The sequence below is a fragment of the Pelodiscus sinensis genome, chromosome 27 (assembly GCF_049634645.1).
Source record: "Pelodiscus sinensis isolate JC-2024 chromosome 27, ASM4963464v1, whole genome shotgun sequence".
NCBI lineage: Eukaryota > Metazoa > Chordata > Testudines > Trionychidae > Pelodiscus > Pelodiscus sinensis.
In genome coordinates this window covers 4,325,502-4,341,356 of record NC_134737.1, presented here as the reverse complement: position 1 = coordinate 4,341,356, position 15,855 = coordinate 4,325,502, and the positions used below count along the sequence as shown (strand labels likewise).

At 45.1% G+C, this 15,855-nt stretch overlaps 1 protein-coding gene and 1 long non-coding RNA gene across 4 annotated transcripts in view; one reads left to right on the top strand and one right to left on the bottom strand.

Moving 5' to 3' along the window:
• PLXNA2 (plexin A2) overlaps positions 1-15,855 on the bottom strand; it is a 326,357-nt gene that overhangs the window by 156,462 nt on the left and 154,040 nt on the right. The gene's annotated exons all lie outside the window — the stretch shown is intronic.
• Positions 1-15,855, top strand: part of LOC142820874 (uncharacterized) — a 41,070-nt gene that overhangs the window by 25,062 nt on the left and 153 nt on the right. Inside the window, exon 2 of the long non-coding RNA XR_012897825.1 lies at positions 15,090-15,175. This is a non-coding gene — a long non-coding RNA (uncharacterized LOC142820874). The remainder of the gene's footprint in view (positions 1-15,089; positions 15,176-15,855) is intronic.

Here is a 15,855-nt window from a genome sequence, read left to right as displayed (position 1 = left end):
TCAGAAGGCTAGGCTCAGCTGGGAAGCTGGGGCAAAGAACCAAATCTCCCCAAATCTCTACAGAGCTTGAGAGGTCCAGAACCTATGTCCTGGTTTAGAGCCTCCTACGCCGTATCAACACTACAGAGAAGATCGACGCTGCCTCAGTCCTGCTCCTCCGAGGAGTAAGGGAAGTCAAAGGAAGAGTGCGCTCCCTTCGACTTCCCGCAGTGTGGACGGCGCCAAAATTCGATTTAAGATACTTCGATTTAAGGTTTGCAATTAACACAGCTGGAGTTAAAACATGGAGATTGTATCATGAGCTTTTGTGGGCACCGCCCACTTCTTCAGATGACCGGAGTATTGGAAGAAGGTCATCTGAAGAAGTGGGCTGTGCCCACGAAAGTCATGATACCATCTACGTGTTTTGTTAGTCTTTAAGGTGCTGCCAGACTTTGTTGTTGTTTAAGTTTTTCCTGTTACAGACTAACTCAGCTACCCACTGAAATAGCTGGAGTTATGCATCTTAACTCAAAGTCACCCCCTAATGTAGGTTTAGCCTTAGAGGGACTCAAGAGTTGGTGTCCCAGTCAGAGCCTGGCTCTAACTCGGAGTGCCATCTGAGCTGAATCTCTGGATCTTTTGAGTTCATCACTCAACATGAGGAAAAGGTAGGAGGAGCTGGGGCACCCTTTCTAGGGGAAGCCACGTAGACACACAGCACAGACCAGGGGAGGGTGAAGGGGAAGACTGGACCTAGAAATAACTCCCTTGGTTTGGGGAACAACAAGCAAATAAAGTAAGAATTAACTGTAATTTTATAACAACCTCACCCGCACACCCCAACTCAGGGCCTTTCCACACTTCACAACTGCTGTATTTCCCCTATGGCTAGCAAGAGGGCTGCCAACCGGGGCAGAGCAGCATGTGTCTAATGCATGGGGTGGATAGGATTGGAGCTTTGCTTTCCCTCAGCTGCCCTCCTGGTGAAAGTCTGAGTGACAGCAGCTGCGGCAGGCAAAGTTCTCTGCATGACAGCTTGCAAGGAAAGGGGTTAATAGGCCTGCCCCATGTGTGATCTCTCCTTCCTCACTCCGAGAACCCCTAATTATCAGGCAACAGGATAAGGGACAACCTGCGGAGCAGGCCCACCCTACCATCCCAGCTCTGCCCTCAGCAATCGATCCATCCACTGCACCCTGTGGTGTTGAAGGAAGGAATTTTCCCTCAGCAAGAACATCAGGAGTCCAAGAGAACCAGCTTCTCCAACCCGCCCACGTGCTGAGAAAATTAAATAAGGCAAAACAAGCTCTGGGGGAAAGGGACACACCAGCAGGTGCCCTCCTCCAAAACACGGAGTAGCTAGAGAGAGCCATAAATAAATAACACGGCTAATGAAAGAAGGCCTGTGCGGCTAAGATGGCGTGGGGTAAGCAGACAGATTACTCTATTTCTGATGCACCGACAGTCTGACAATTGGCAAATGAACCTCCATGGTTATCTGTTTCCCCTCTTTATTCTTTTCTCATAAAACTGGCAGGAACAGGGATAGGAAAGAGACGCAGGCAGCAGCCGAGTTGAGTATGAAAAATGAGCAGCATATGCATCAGAGGCAGCCAGAGCAGGGAGCTTGTTCTGGAGCCAGGGACCTCGGCAGCCTGCTTCACACTGCCCTAGCATCTTCTGGAATGCTCTTCAGATAGGCTCTTTCTTGCAGCTGAATTATTAACTCCCCACATGCTTTACTGCAGCATGCACTGCAGGGAGACCAGTATCGTTGAAGGAGAAATTGAGGCTGTAGAGCCATGGTGTTCAACCAGTAACTACCGTGGTTACTGCTATAGCAAATGAGCCACATTATTCTAAAAAAGTAAATTTTGTGAACCAATTAGTTACACTCAGTTGGCCAAATAGCCACATGTGGCTAGCGTGTTGGACACCCCGGCTGTAGAGGTGTCTATTTTTGTCTCATTACAGATGCACCCAGAGGTTTTAATTGAGATCAGTGCCTGACGGCGCTGTGCAGCATACACACATGCACATAAGAGACTATCATTGTCCCATGGAGCTTACAGACTAGACAGATGAAACATTATTATTCCTATTTCACAGGTGAGGGACTGAGGCAAGCAGGAGTTACGTCATTTGTCCAAGACTGCACAGTGAGGTCTGTCAGAGCTGGGACTTGAACCTAGTTCTCCAGTGCCTTAATCACAAGACCCTCCGTTTTGCATTATTAGGTTTTCATGCCACTTGCATAGATTTTGAACCATCCCTGAGGTACGGCTATGACCCACCTCTCCCTCCCCCAGCCAAGTTCCAGGGGTGCTGGCCATGGTTAGCCAACACCCAAACAAAAATGCTAAATCCATCCTGCAGATGAAAAGGCAGAACTGCTGAGGAGGAAATGCCCTGCCACCCACCTTGCAAGGGACCCCACATGGCTAACATGGAATGGGCAGAGAACCTTGCACCTGCCTCTCGAGAGTAGACCAGCAAAGCTGTGCTCTGCAACAATCTGGGCTTTGTTTTCTGCTCTGGCACGGCCCAGGGTGTCGATGGCACTGAAAAGATTTGATTAGCTCCTGCTGTGCATACCCTTGGCACACACCAATATAGTTTAAATAACCCCACCTCAGCACTCTCCCTTGTGTGTGACTGCCATAATCATTCAGTGGCTGTTCTGCTTGGATGATGGTAGGAGTGGAAATCCACAGCTTCCAAATCCCTGGGGACCTCTGTTCCTACGTGCCTGCAGCACCTCTCCCTGGGAACTCCCGGCACAAGCTGGGTAGGTCTGAGACCTGTCAGAACTCCCCATGGGAAACTGGTGCTAGGAAAACAGCTACTGGCAATGCACTCAGTGCTGCATTACATGGCACTTGTCCCATGGTGTTGTGCTTCGGAAAGTGCTGCTCTCAAGTGAATTTCCAAACTGAGGCCCCAAGCATATTGTCGATTTAAAAGCCAGAAGGGAATTCTCTTCATCTATTCTGACCTCCTGCTCAACACAGACTGGAGTATTCCACCCTGATTTCTTTTAGCCAGGACGGCTCCTAAGAGCCGGTGTCAACCCGCATCTTCGGAGCCAGTTCTAATGCAGAAACTAAATTCTCCTTGCAGACGCTTCTGGTCCCAGACGATCAGCCTGTGCTATCATGCATGGTTAAACAACTACGATGCTCAACTCTAGAGGTGGCTCTCTTTCCAAAGTGGTGAAATGATCCTTGTCTTTGGCATCTGGAAACGGTTTTAAGGTTCTTCAGGATAAATGTGACACAAAGGTGGGAAGACGTTTTAAAAAAGTTGCCCAGTGGATTTAGATGCACAACTCCATTTAGTTTCAATGGCAACTGTTTATTTAAATCTCCTGTCCTGTTTTTAAGATCTCAGCTTCATATTATTAGCAATGCATTCAGAGTTTGACCATTGATTCATCGGTCATTTGGTGCAGAAAGACTATTGTAGTGCAGGTACCTTTGTAGGAGCGTTTGCTCCTCCTCTTGTCCTTGCTAGTCAATCTTCTGCCCCTCTGTCTATCATTCTACCCATTTGTATATCAGCCCATCAAGCTGTCAGAAGTAATTTAGATACCTGACCAGCAATGTGAAAAATGAGCCCTCCCAAGATATCTAAAGCCTTGTAATTCTGACACAAAATGAACCGTCAGTCTTCCCTCCCCCCACCCTTTCCCCCTGTGCAAAAAACCAAAGCCTTGAGGCAGCCATCACAGACAGGAGCCCCTTGGAACCAGAGGGGTGGATGTTCAATTACAACACCCCCCCACCTCCCGAGACACATGTTCCAGTGCAATCTCTCGCCCAGAAAACATCTCCGTGTAGAGAGGCTGATGTCTCACGTGGGATAGGCTGCAGGAGGCCCTGTCAAAAGGAAAGGTGAACAGAATGCTGCTGAACATTTGGTGCAGTCAGCTTAAATGGTGTGCAACAGGAGAAACCAGGGCTCTGTTTCTATTTAGCAACACAGCAGCCCTTTAATAGTACAGGCACTTACTGCTCTTTCACCCCGAGCGCAATAACATTGTCTTTGCTACCGGATAAAGCTGTTTGGAGCAATTGAGGCCTGGTCTTTATCTGTTGTCTCTTGTCTTATACTTAGATTGTAAGGTCTTTGGAGCAGGGCCTGTCTCGTTGATCTGTGTTTGTATTGTGCCTCTGACTGGTGCTGCTAGGTGCTAGGAAAGTACAAATTATAATAAATAACAAGTAGTTGTCTTGGGGTAACATAGCGAGGTGAACATGCTTTAGTTTTACCATGAGGTAAACTAGGTGAACTCTGCATTGTGCTCTTACACGGGGTTGGCTTTACTTCAAAGAGAACGAGTGGTCCTGGGGCGCTTTAGAAACTAACCAAAAGATACAGAATCATGAGCTTCCCTGGGTAAAACCCACACTCCAACTCAGCTGAAGAAGTGGGTTTGACCCATGAAAACTCACAGTTCTGTATATTTTGGTTAGGGTTACCAGAAGGTTTCAAAAAAATATTGGACACACTTTATCTCAGATCTGGGGTGGGGTGTGTGGGGAAACCAGCCAGGAGGGGAGCGGGGCTGGCCGGGAAGAGGTCTGGGGGAGCGGGGCTGGTCAGGAGAGGGATGGGGGGAGCGGGGCTGGCCTGGGTGCACAAGAATCCCGGGGTGCTGCCCGTCCCCCACACGCTCCTGGTGGGGTGCACGGGCAAGTCCGGCCCCGGGGATTCCATCCCTCTCTGGCCTCGCTCTCCTCTTCTCTACTGTGTAGTTGCGTACTGATACTCATGATAATAATAAATCTTACTTAATTAGAAAATACCCGACATTTCTATGTCTGGTATTTTCTCCATTTGTTTCCTGGACAGAAAGCTCAAATACTGGACTGTCCGATTCAAAACCGGACACCTGGCAACCCTAATTTTGGTTAGTCTCTATGGTACCACAGGACTGCTCATTGTTTTTAAAGTTACAGACTAACACAGCAACCCCTCTTTGACTTTACTTAGTTATGCCAAGTGTGACCATGAATCAAGAAACTAAGTTAAAACCCTCATAATTATAGTTAGCGGCCATAAATTTTCTATCAGATCCAATATATTCCTCAGCTCTTGCTCTTACCAGGTGTTTATCTAGGCTCTTTTAAACTTGCTAATCTCTCTAGTACATGAATGCAACTGTATGGGTGGGTAGCCACTATCCAGCCCAGAAGTGGCTGCATTTTAGTAGTAGGGGAAGCAATCCTTGTGCATAGTTTGTAGTTTGGTTTGTAAACTGGATTAGAAGGGAAAAAAATACAGTACTAAAAGCCCTTTGCTAATACAGTATAACCTCTGTATTCTGGGTGGCCCTAATTCAGGAACACCCGTGGTACAGACCGTGGCAGGCGGAGGTGGAAGCAATTCTGCATGCGGCTGCTGCTTCTACACCCCAGCTGGGGGAACAGCAGCGAAGCAACATGCTTTGCTGGGAGTGACCAGGAACAGGGAGTGGCAGGTAAGTACCCCACCTATACGCTTCCTGGCCTGGCAAAATCTTTAATCTGGCAAACACCATTTCCCAGGGTTGTGTATACTGGTAGATGCTACACAAAATTCCTGATTGGTAAATGAAAGGCTATTCATAATAAAGCAGCCCCTCTTAATTTCCAAAGCGGTGTGTTTATATTTTTATTCTTCTAAAGGACAGTGATAAAAGGACTTCTGAAAGCTTCCATGAAGCTCAAAGAGGAATTCTTTCTCGTGCCCGTGTTACGCTCAGCTAGGTGCTAAGGGCAAACTTCATGACTATTTCTGTGAATAGTGTTTAGCCAGTTAGGAAGTCCCTTAGGTTTTTACAACATAAAATAAAATAAAATAAAATAAAATAAAATAAAATAAATTCCCCACCTGACCTTTATTTGAACCTTTTGCTCCTAGCAAAGATCCCTGCCTGATTTACTGGAGGGGGGGGGGGGGGGGGAATATTATACAGGAAGTCTACAGTAACAAAGTGAAGGCCTTTAAAAGTCTGTCTAGTGGCTGTGTTACTGCCTTACCCCAGTACACAAACCGTGCTGCCATTAAATACCTCTTGTGCAGCAGGAACTGAGTTTCTGGAATGGTGTTCCATCCCTCAGAAATCACCAGATTATGTTACATCACCCAGAAACAGGGAGAGCTCAGTATGTTGGAGAAGCGTGGTACCTGCTATGCTATAGCAATGCCCCAGGGCTGTCAACGCAGCACCCTTCACCACCACTACATATCTACCCTGAACAAGAATAAATAAAAAAATAGGGCCCTTTGTACCATGGACATGACAGCAACACACGTCCCTCATGTTTGTCTCAATTACTGCTGCTGTAGTTTTCTCCCAGCACACTTGGGAGTCTGTGGGATGAATTCGCTGCCAGTATCATGCGCCACACATTTCAATATGCTAGGAATGAATTTGGCCCGACGTCTTCATATTTTACCACACTCTTAAACAACAAATTATTTCCATTGCTGATGTCTGGCTGCTCTGATGTTGTCATCTTCTGTGCATATCGAAGCAACGAAGACTCAAAGTCTGACTGAAGAATAATTGGAAATCCAAAGTGGCATTAAATGGTATTTCTAAATAAAATGTATTTAGTTATAGGACATGAGACTGTGAGGTGTTACAAAAGATTAGTTAGTGTTTTAAAAAAGATGCATTAAAACCTTCAGAGCCTTCATTATAAGCAAAGGATACCCTGAATTCATTGGGACAGACAGAAGATAAAGAGAATGAAAAACAACGTAAATATTCCAGCAGCCCTTGCTATCCCAGAAGAGCCTGGATGCATTTTCTATAGTGGATTTTTATCTGAGCGGTCACATTTAGTTTTGCTCTGGCACATGGAAACCTTATATATTTTTCTGCTTTATATGGCTCGCAAGGGAAACCAGCTTTACTTCCACCAACCACCATGTCCCACAAGTTTCTAGACTATATTGAGATACAACTAGTTTTCCTTTTTAAAAAACACAACAGCATCCTAGAGTAATGGCCTGAAATGCTCCAGTACCTCAGTTATAACCTTCTGCGTTGGATCCTTGCTGTAGATTAATTCAATATTTTCTTTATAGAGGGGTGTGTAAGTGCTTAAAGGTTTGTTAGTTAGAGCACAGCTGGCTCAAGAGCTCATGTTGCTCTTGTATGTCTGAGGCTACATCTACACTGCAGAGTTTTTGCACAAAAATAGCCATTTTTGCACAAAAACTCGCAGAGCGACCACACTATAGGCGTGTTTTTGTGCAAGAAAAAGTACAGTAGATCGTCAGAACACAGGGCTTTTTGCACAAGAGTTAATCCTCTTTCTACGAGGAATAAGCCTTTTTGCACATGAGCTCTTGAGCAAAAAGGCGTGCATGGACGAACAACAGGGGTTTCTCACGCAAGAAACCCCTATTGGAAAAAGCATGGGTGCTCTGATGGCCATTCTGTGAATGGCCATCAGAGCTTTCTTGCAGAAGAGCATCCATGACCGCGTGGACACTCTCTTGCGCAAAAGCACATGGCAGTGTGAACACACTCTTGTGCAAGAAGCCTGCAGTGTAGACGTAGCTCAAAGTTTGGCCAGAGCTCTTGTTTTCAGGCATCCTGAAGCACTGAGAGACACAGAAGGGAGCACTGAACTCCAAGCCAACTAGTGGTGGGGCAAAGTAGGACGGGGACACCCCTCCTCATGCCCTCCCAGTAGCCAGGGAAAGTGAGGAAAGGAGGTGAGAGAAGAAACAACACTGAACAGAGAAATAAAATACTCCTAATTCAGTGTCTGGAATGGATTGTGGTATGTCAGAAAGACAAGCTAAAACACAAGGACACCTCTCTGCAGTTATTTAGATGACGTGACTCCTACATATTGTGATGTTCGGCTCCCTGACTCTGAGTAGCAATCTGCAGAGAGGACAAAGCATGTCTATATGCATGGTCTGGATCCGAAAGCAAGTCACTGTGTTCATAGCCATTTGTTAGGAATGACAGTAACAAGACTAGCAATGCCACATATGTACACACAAACTTCAGAACCACCCCAATGGACTCAAAAGAAGAAAGGCCAAAGTCAATCCTGCTTTAGACAATAGGAGCTGGTAAACCAGTGCTTTGCAACGATATAAGATCGAAGTAAACACAACCAGGAGTTGGATCTGACTCCACAGCATGAACATTCACAGCCTACACAGATAATGAAAGATGAGATGCATTTGAATACCTTGTTTCAAATGGTTATCTTAACAACTCTGGTCCCTTGAATTTACACATATTGCCAAGTGAATTGTGGGGATGTCCTACACGATGTATCTTCAACATTCATTCATTTTGTTAGTTAGCTAGTCGTGCTTTAAATTCAGACAGAGAGAGACTTTTTTTTTAAAACAGTCTTATTTTAAAAGGGAAATAAACCATTTGCCACTTTAATTTGCTTAGGAGCATACGCGATGAATTACTGACCTGGAGCTGATCTCAAAGAACAATGACAGCATCGCGGCTTCACCAATAAATACAAGCAGGCGAGACAGGAGAGAAGAGAGGGGCTTACACATAACTGAAGATGGATTTATCCCAGCCTCTGCTATAAGGCTATGGGGCTGGGAAGCCAAATCCCTCTCTCCCAGGGTTTCATTAGCTTGGAATGGCTTTCTAACGAGATTTACACAATCTAGCCTGGAGCCTACACATCTCGTTCTGAACCCAGAGACAATAACATAAGGGAGCTAAAGAGATGCCTTCTTTCTCTCTGGTCACCCATAATTCAAGAACGTTACACTGCTGCCATCAATAAGACTACACTGAGTGCAAAACGAAATAAAACCTGAACTTCTATAGCATTAAGGATCCTATTTCAAATGATGCGAGCCAGAACAATTTATCGTTTTCGGGACTCACGCAGATTTAATTCAGGCCATTAAAAATAACTGAATTCACCAACTGGGGTTGGCAGGATAGTGTCACCTCTCCTTTCTGTGACATCAAACCTGGACTCTGCTGAAGTGCAATATTGCTGTACAGCATTGAAGTCTTAAAATCCCACAGGGAACAGGAACTCAATGTTATCCAATGAGCACCATCCTGCAGAACACCTTGTAGTTAACACTTCACTTCTGTAAGGCTGGTAAGACAATGAAGTAAGTATGTGCTTAATTGCTATACTTAATCAAGACCTTAATGTTGTTTGTCATGATTTTGGCTGCCTACTCTGGAACGTCCACATCCTTTGCTGACACACTAATCCAAAACTCTATTGCGAATCAAAACCAGATTCCCCTATACCACAATCGGGTATCAGTGGGAAAGCACAGGCTGAAAAGTAGAGAACTCAAATTATAGGAGCATGCCCATTCCTTTCTGCACTGTCAAAGGAAAGAAGTTTCTAGAGCCTTTTCTCCAAATCCAAGATATTCCTGAATGGTCAGCTCTTTCTGAAAGGAAAGATTTTAAGCTAATTTGTTTTGTGGGTAAGAATATTTGCAAGTTGTCACGCAGTCCCAGGCAGGAGGAGTTGTTATTTTATCTCCCCCCCCCCCCAAATATTTATCACCATGTTCTTATGAGCATATTAATAGCGCCCTCAATACTGGGACCAGTTGCCTGCCAATCAATCATCTCTTAAAGAGGTGTGTGCGTATGTTGGGGGTGGGGGAGACAGTCAAACCAACCTTTTGCAGGGGGAAAAAATGAAAAGATCATGGACTAGAATGCTCAGCGCTGGCCATACTGCTGCATCTGTGATCACCTGTGGTGCTCACACTGGAGCAGTCCAGAGTCTTCAAGGGGGGTGGACCCACCAGGGACTGGATTTGCTAACCTCAAAGGCATGCTGCAAAATCCAGCATTTACCAAGGCATTTGTGACTAGAAGGTGGGAGATTGCAACAGGCTGGCTCAGGGCCTACTGCCACGGCGAGCATCACTGACTTGCTAGGGTGGGTAGCAATCATGAGCTAATCGTGTATTTGGCCATTTTGTAGGTCATATTATTAATTATTATTATTGAATTATTTGTGCAGCAGTGCCACCTAGCAGCCCCAATCATGGTTCAGGGCAATAAAGTGCTTGGCCACTGTACACACACAACTAACCACCTGGACTTGCCCCCAAACAATCTCTAAAGTACGGAGGGTTCAGATAAAGCAGAATTCTGAAGCCTGCCAGAGCTAAGTTTTTAAACCCTCCTCCCGCTGCTCCTTATGTTTGAGGATTGCCCAGTCTTGGCTTCTGATGCAGTGCTGATTTGTACTTTTCAAATTCATGCATTTACTCTGTTAATGGTTTGGGATTTTGAACGGTTCTTTTAATTCAATTGTTTCACAAATCAGCTCAGTTCATTTGGAAAACCCAATTTGGACTCCTCCGAATCTTTCACTGCCGTGCGTGACAGAACAGCAGGCACCCATCCCGCCCATGCGATGTGCTAATAATGCAAGTCACTTCAGCTTTCTGAAGACTTCACTTGATTTCCATTTGAAGGGAACGTGAATACTAATTAAACAGACAGAAGGGCATGGAACAGGGAAATATGTGTTGCAAGAGAAACTGGATAGACAAACTGTGAAGAGGAGCCAAAGAGAGGGAGGATGTCTGATTGTCTTAGGTGGCATAACTTTGATATTACCTTTAAATCTTCACATAAACCAGACCAGCTGCCTAAGGCCATGTCTATACTTACAGAGATGCTCGAATTAAGATACGCAATTCTAGCTATGTTAATTGAATAGCTGGAGCTGATACACCTTATTTCTAACTTTGGCACCATCTCTATAGTGGGAGGTGAATGAGAGCAAACACTCCTGTCAACTTCTCTTACTCCTTATGATTCGAGGCACACTGGTGTCGATGGGGATGCCTTTAGCCTTCCATTTAGCGGGTCTTTACTAGACCCGCTAAATCGAATTCCGGAAGATCGATGGCTGCAGTGTTGATCTTCCGGGAAGTGAAAACGTGGCCTAAGACTGCATGTGTTTTGTACTTCCTCTATTCCTGAGAGTCTCCTACCTCCTGTTTTGTGACACACATGACTGCTTTGGTGTCAGTGATATAAATATAAAATAATATCTTGCTCCTGACAAAGACAGTATAAAGCAGCATTTATGTTTGGAGATGCCCAACATACCCTCAAATGCCTGTAGTGACTCCTCCACAGTTGAGTGCCCCAATAAATTCCCCTTTGAACTGGCAATCCTCAGAGTATGAAGATAACCTGAAGCATAATCTTCACTCTGCTGTGTCCTGAGTTTAAAGAAATCACCCATTTCCATCAAACAAAGAGAACTGAGCAATCACAGCAGGAAGATTGGATTTTAGATGGTGGCTCTGACCAATTACATAGCCCTCCATGAGCACGGCAAGTCAACCCTGCTGTCTCTCAGTGTCCAAATCACAGAGTCGCTAAAGAGTCACTGCTGGGCCAATGTCACAGCCTTGTTGCTCTATCCAGAGTTTTAGGATATCTGAGTTATGAACGGTGCTGTCACCATCCTCTGAACAGGGATACAAATTCCATGAGACATTTTTACTAGACATAGAAATTGTTGTGCATTCCTTCCACAAATTTGTCTTGTGGTTATGGCACAGGTCTGGGACTCAGTAAATGTGGGTTGAAAGGGTGTTACAAGGAGGAGGGAGGAAAAAATATTTTCCTTAACTTCTGATGCTAGGACAAGAAGCAATGGGCTTATATTGCAGCAAGGGCGGTTTAGGTTGGACATCAGGAAAAACTTCCTAACTGTCAGGGTGGTTAAACACTGGAATAAGTTGCCTAGGGAGGTTGTGGAATCTCCAACACTGGAGATATTTAAGAGCAGATTAGACAAACACCTGCCAGGGATGATCTAGATGGTGCTTGGTCCTGCCGTGCAGGTAGGGGACTGGACTTGATGACCTCGAGTCCAAGTTCTAGTATTCCATGATTCTATGATTCTTGACTTTGACACAGACTCTCCATGTAACCTTGAGCAAATCCCTTCATTGCTCTCTGACACAACTCCTCACTGACATTCTAACACACTCCGCCTCACAGGGGTACCACGAGAATAAATTCATGAGGAACTATGAGATACTTGGATTCAGTAGTGGGACGGGGCTGACCTTCCTTTGCTTAGCTACACCACTTTGCAGACACACACCTCAACACTGTAGAGAGGAGAATGAGTTCTGTCTCACAACACAAGAATGCATCAGGTACGTTTTCTCTCTCTTTCGCAGATGGATAAAGTGAGACACAGAGAGGTTAAGGGAGCAGCCCCATGAGCCTGCCACAGACTGCTGGAGTCCTGACTTCCAGCCATCCTGTTCTAACCACTGCAGAGCCTCATCAAAGCGCTCAGGGTAAATGAGTGTAAAACCCCAATGCCTGGAGCTGGGGAGGTAGGTGTGTCCCCGCAAGAATTCTGAAGGGACCTCGGCGGATTTCCCACCATACATTCACCCTGCAGATCTGCTGAACACTGTGTTCCAGCTCCGTCTGGACACTAACAACCTTGGCAAGTTCTTCAAGGCCTCTGACTTAGCACTGGGCACTGCTGTTACTGGCATGGAGCCTTCCCCCTCCCCCGGCTCCCTCAAGCCTTGAGGTGGAGAAGGGAAGCCAGAATGTTTAGTCTGCCTGGCACATTCCTGAATTTCTAGAATAAATAGAAGATTATTAATGGAGCCGCTTTTCCTCATCAGTATAGCCCAGAGATGCCAGATCAATCTAACGGCCTCTGAAGAATAGCAGAGATATTGTGGGCTTGGGCTCTAGCAATGCTTGGGAGTAAAGATTCATGCTTTAGAACAGAGCTTGATGTAAGGTTGCATTAAATTTATAACCTAAGACTGAGATGGTTCACATGTCAAAAGGCTTGGGGTTTTCACTACAGAAACCTCCAGAGATCTGGATGCTGAGCTATCCAAAGCCCCTGAGATCTCACAATCAATGCTCACACACACACCCCAAAGCCGCTGAGATCTTACAGTCAACACACACACACACACACACACACACACACACACACACGAGATGAGGAATTCACAATTTTCTCTCTTGTTTTCCAACCAACTCCAATATCATTTAGTAGACCCAAATGGAAACACCATCATACCCACCTTTCCTGGAATTTGTCAATCATTTTACAACTTGCAGGAACCTGCAGAAACTTTCCCCTGAACATTTCAGACCCTTAAAAATAGTTTGGGTGGAACTGGATTCTCACCATTATTATCTGTATGTGTCACCATCGCAACAAAAAGACCCAGCAGAGATTACAACCCTGTTGTGCAAGGTACTGTATATATCCAGACATTCCCTTTCCCAAAAATCTTACAATCTAAATAGGTGAGGGTCCAGAGTTTCTTTTGTTTTGAATTCCCATCATATTCTTACATTAGAACTGCTTGTACCTTCACTATTTAAATATTCTCATCCTATTCACACTCTGTGGTCCCTCTCCACTCTGTTAGAATGCCATTTCCTTATTGGGACATGCGGGAGTTACTTGCAAGGCATATTAATGTTAGTAGGAGTTCCTTTTGGAACCCCCATTCCCAGATCAGTTAAGCTGAGTGACAAAGTTAAGGAATCTCACTCCTTTCATTCAAGGAAAGGCTCATACATGGCAAAAGTAAGTTACATTGCTTGATGCATTCTTGGAAGGCATTCCTGTACTAGAGAATCATAGAAATAGAAGCTTGGAAGGGATATTGAAAAATCAAGCCCATCCCCCTAGTACACCAGACCATCTCTGAGAAATGTCTGTCCAACCTGTTTTTAAAAACCTGCACTAATGGGAATTCCACAACCTCCCTTGGAAACCCATTTCAGAACGTAACAAGCTTTACAATGAGAAAGTTTTTCCTCCTATCTAACCTATCCCCCTTTGCTGAAGATTAAGCCCATTGCTAACTTGTCCTATTTTGAGAGGGCACAGAGAACAATTGATCACCGACTCTCCAGTTTCTCCACGTCTTTGCTCAAAGTTAGCACCCAGAACTGAACACAGCACACTGGCTGAGGCCTCACTAGTATAGAGCAGAGAAGGACAATTACTTCCTGTGACTTACACAGGGGAACCGATGGCATCTGCGGGCCCCAGGCAAGGTGATGGGGTCGACTCCATGGTCCCAAAAAGAGGTGAGCTGAGGACAGCCCGCCCTCTGCTCTGGCTAGAGCATGGCATACCCTCCCTCGTCCCAGCCCTCAGTACTGCTCAGAGCACATGACCTAGCACTCCGGCAGCGATTTCAAGTGCCGGTGGCTTCCTGCACCACCCCCGTTGGGCCTTGGGGCAACTACCCCTTTTGCCATGCCCCCGTCAGTGGGCCTGGACTTATATACAATATTCCTAATAATACATTTCAGAATGGTATTGACCTTTTTTTTTTGCAGCTGCTGCACATTGCTGACTCATATTAAATTGCGACCCACTACAGTCCGCCGATCCGTTCTAGCACTACTACCACTTAGCCAGTTACTCCCCATTTTATAATTGTACATTTGATTTTTTTTTTCTTTCTTAAGTCCAGGGCTTTTCATGAGCCTTCATCTTGACAACTTCGGACCAATTCTCCAATTTGTCAAGACTGTTTGGAATTCTAATCCTCTCCTTCAAAATGCTTACAACCCCTCCCAGCATAGTGTCATCTGCACATTTTATGAGCATGCTCTCCACTCGACTATCCAAATTATTAAAGAAAATATTTAAGAGCTCTCGATTTAGGACTATAGGGAATGCTGCAGTATAAGAACCTGACTAGAACTGAATCCTCAACCCATCTCGGGGAAGAAGGATGTTAGTTGGGGCGGCTTCTCCTCCCAGGACTTGGTTCTGCAAGAGAGTCCTAGGGCCCGACTGGGTTAAATTTATCTTGTAATTTAGGTTGGCAATCAGGCTAGATTTTCTTGCCTTTCCTCATGTCAGAATTACTGCAGGAAATGGTGCTTGTTGCTTTGTTTTTCTCCTTCCAATTTGGAATGGCACCAGCAAGCAGAGAGACTTAATGGAGTCAAAACCAGCCTATCAATCACATTTCGTGGAACTTTTCAGAAGTACAAGAAAAAAAAAGACATTTTCTTATTGTTTTCAATAAAAAGTTCAGATAGATCTGAAGTGGTTTCAAACCTTTCTGTTTCCTTTTAGCCATACATTTCAGCCATCTAGTACTGAGCTGGCATTGGATGGAGTCCAAGCAAGATCAGGGAGCTGAGATGTTGTCACGGCAAGTGGTAAGTGGTTGCAGTTTTCTCCGACTCTGGGGGGCTGCTGCCAAGTGGGAAGGGTGTAAGATGCCAACTTGAGTCAGGGCAAGACCTTAAATGCCCTAAGTTGCCACTTGTATGGAGTATGTCTATGGCCACGCCTGCCTGAAATTGGTTGCAACCCATCCCTGTCAAATTCTCATGTCTGTATTCAGGGGATGACGCCTTAGTATGGGAAGGGTCTCTCTGCCTTCTACATTTACTTCCCACAAACTTCATAATAATAAAGTGACACTCTATACCGTATCCCTTTTTCCATTTCACCCTTGACTGGATCATTTTATGCATCTATTCCCATTGCTAATTCAAACTAATTAAAGTATAAAATCGAATAATTTGTGCAATTTCAGAGCTCCCTTCTCCATATTGTGAGTTATGTGTCTTTTTTGTTCGCGCCCAGCATGAACAATTCCCTTCCTCACCGGCTGAGTAGCCGCCAAACTCATTTGCTGAGAAGCCTCTGTTAGAGCAGCACAGAATGAGAAAAGGGGGGGAAAAAAACCTGATAGAAAAAGAGGAATCTGAGGTTTGCTTTTAAATTTCATAGCTGAGCACTTTCTGAAATGGACAATGTGAAATTTCAGATTTCTCCTGTAAGTAATTATCCGACTAGGGAATATGATTTCCCCTCTCATTATTCTTATTAC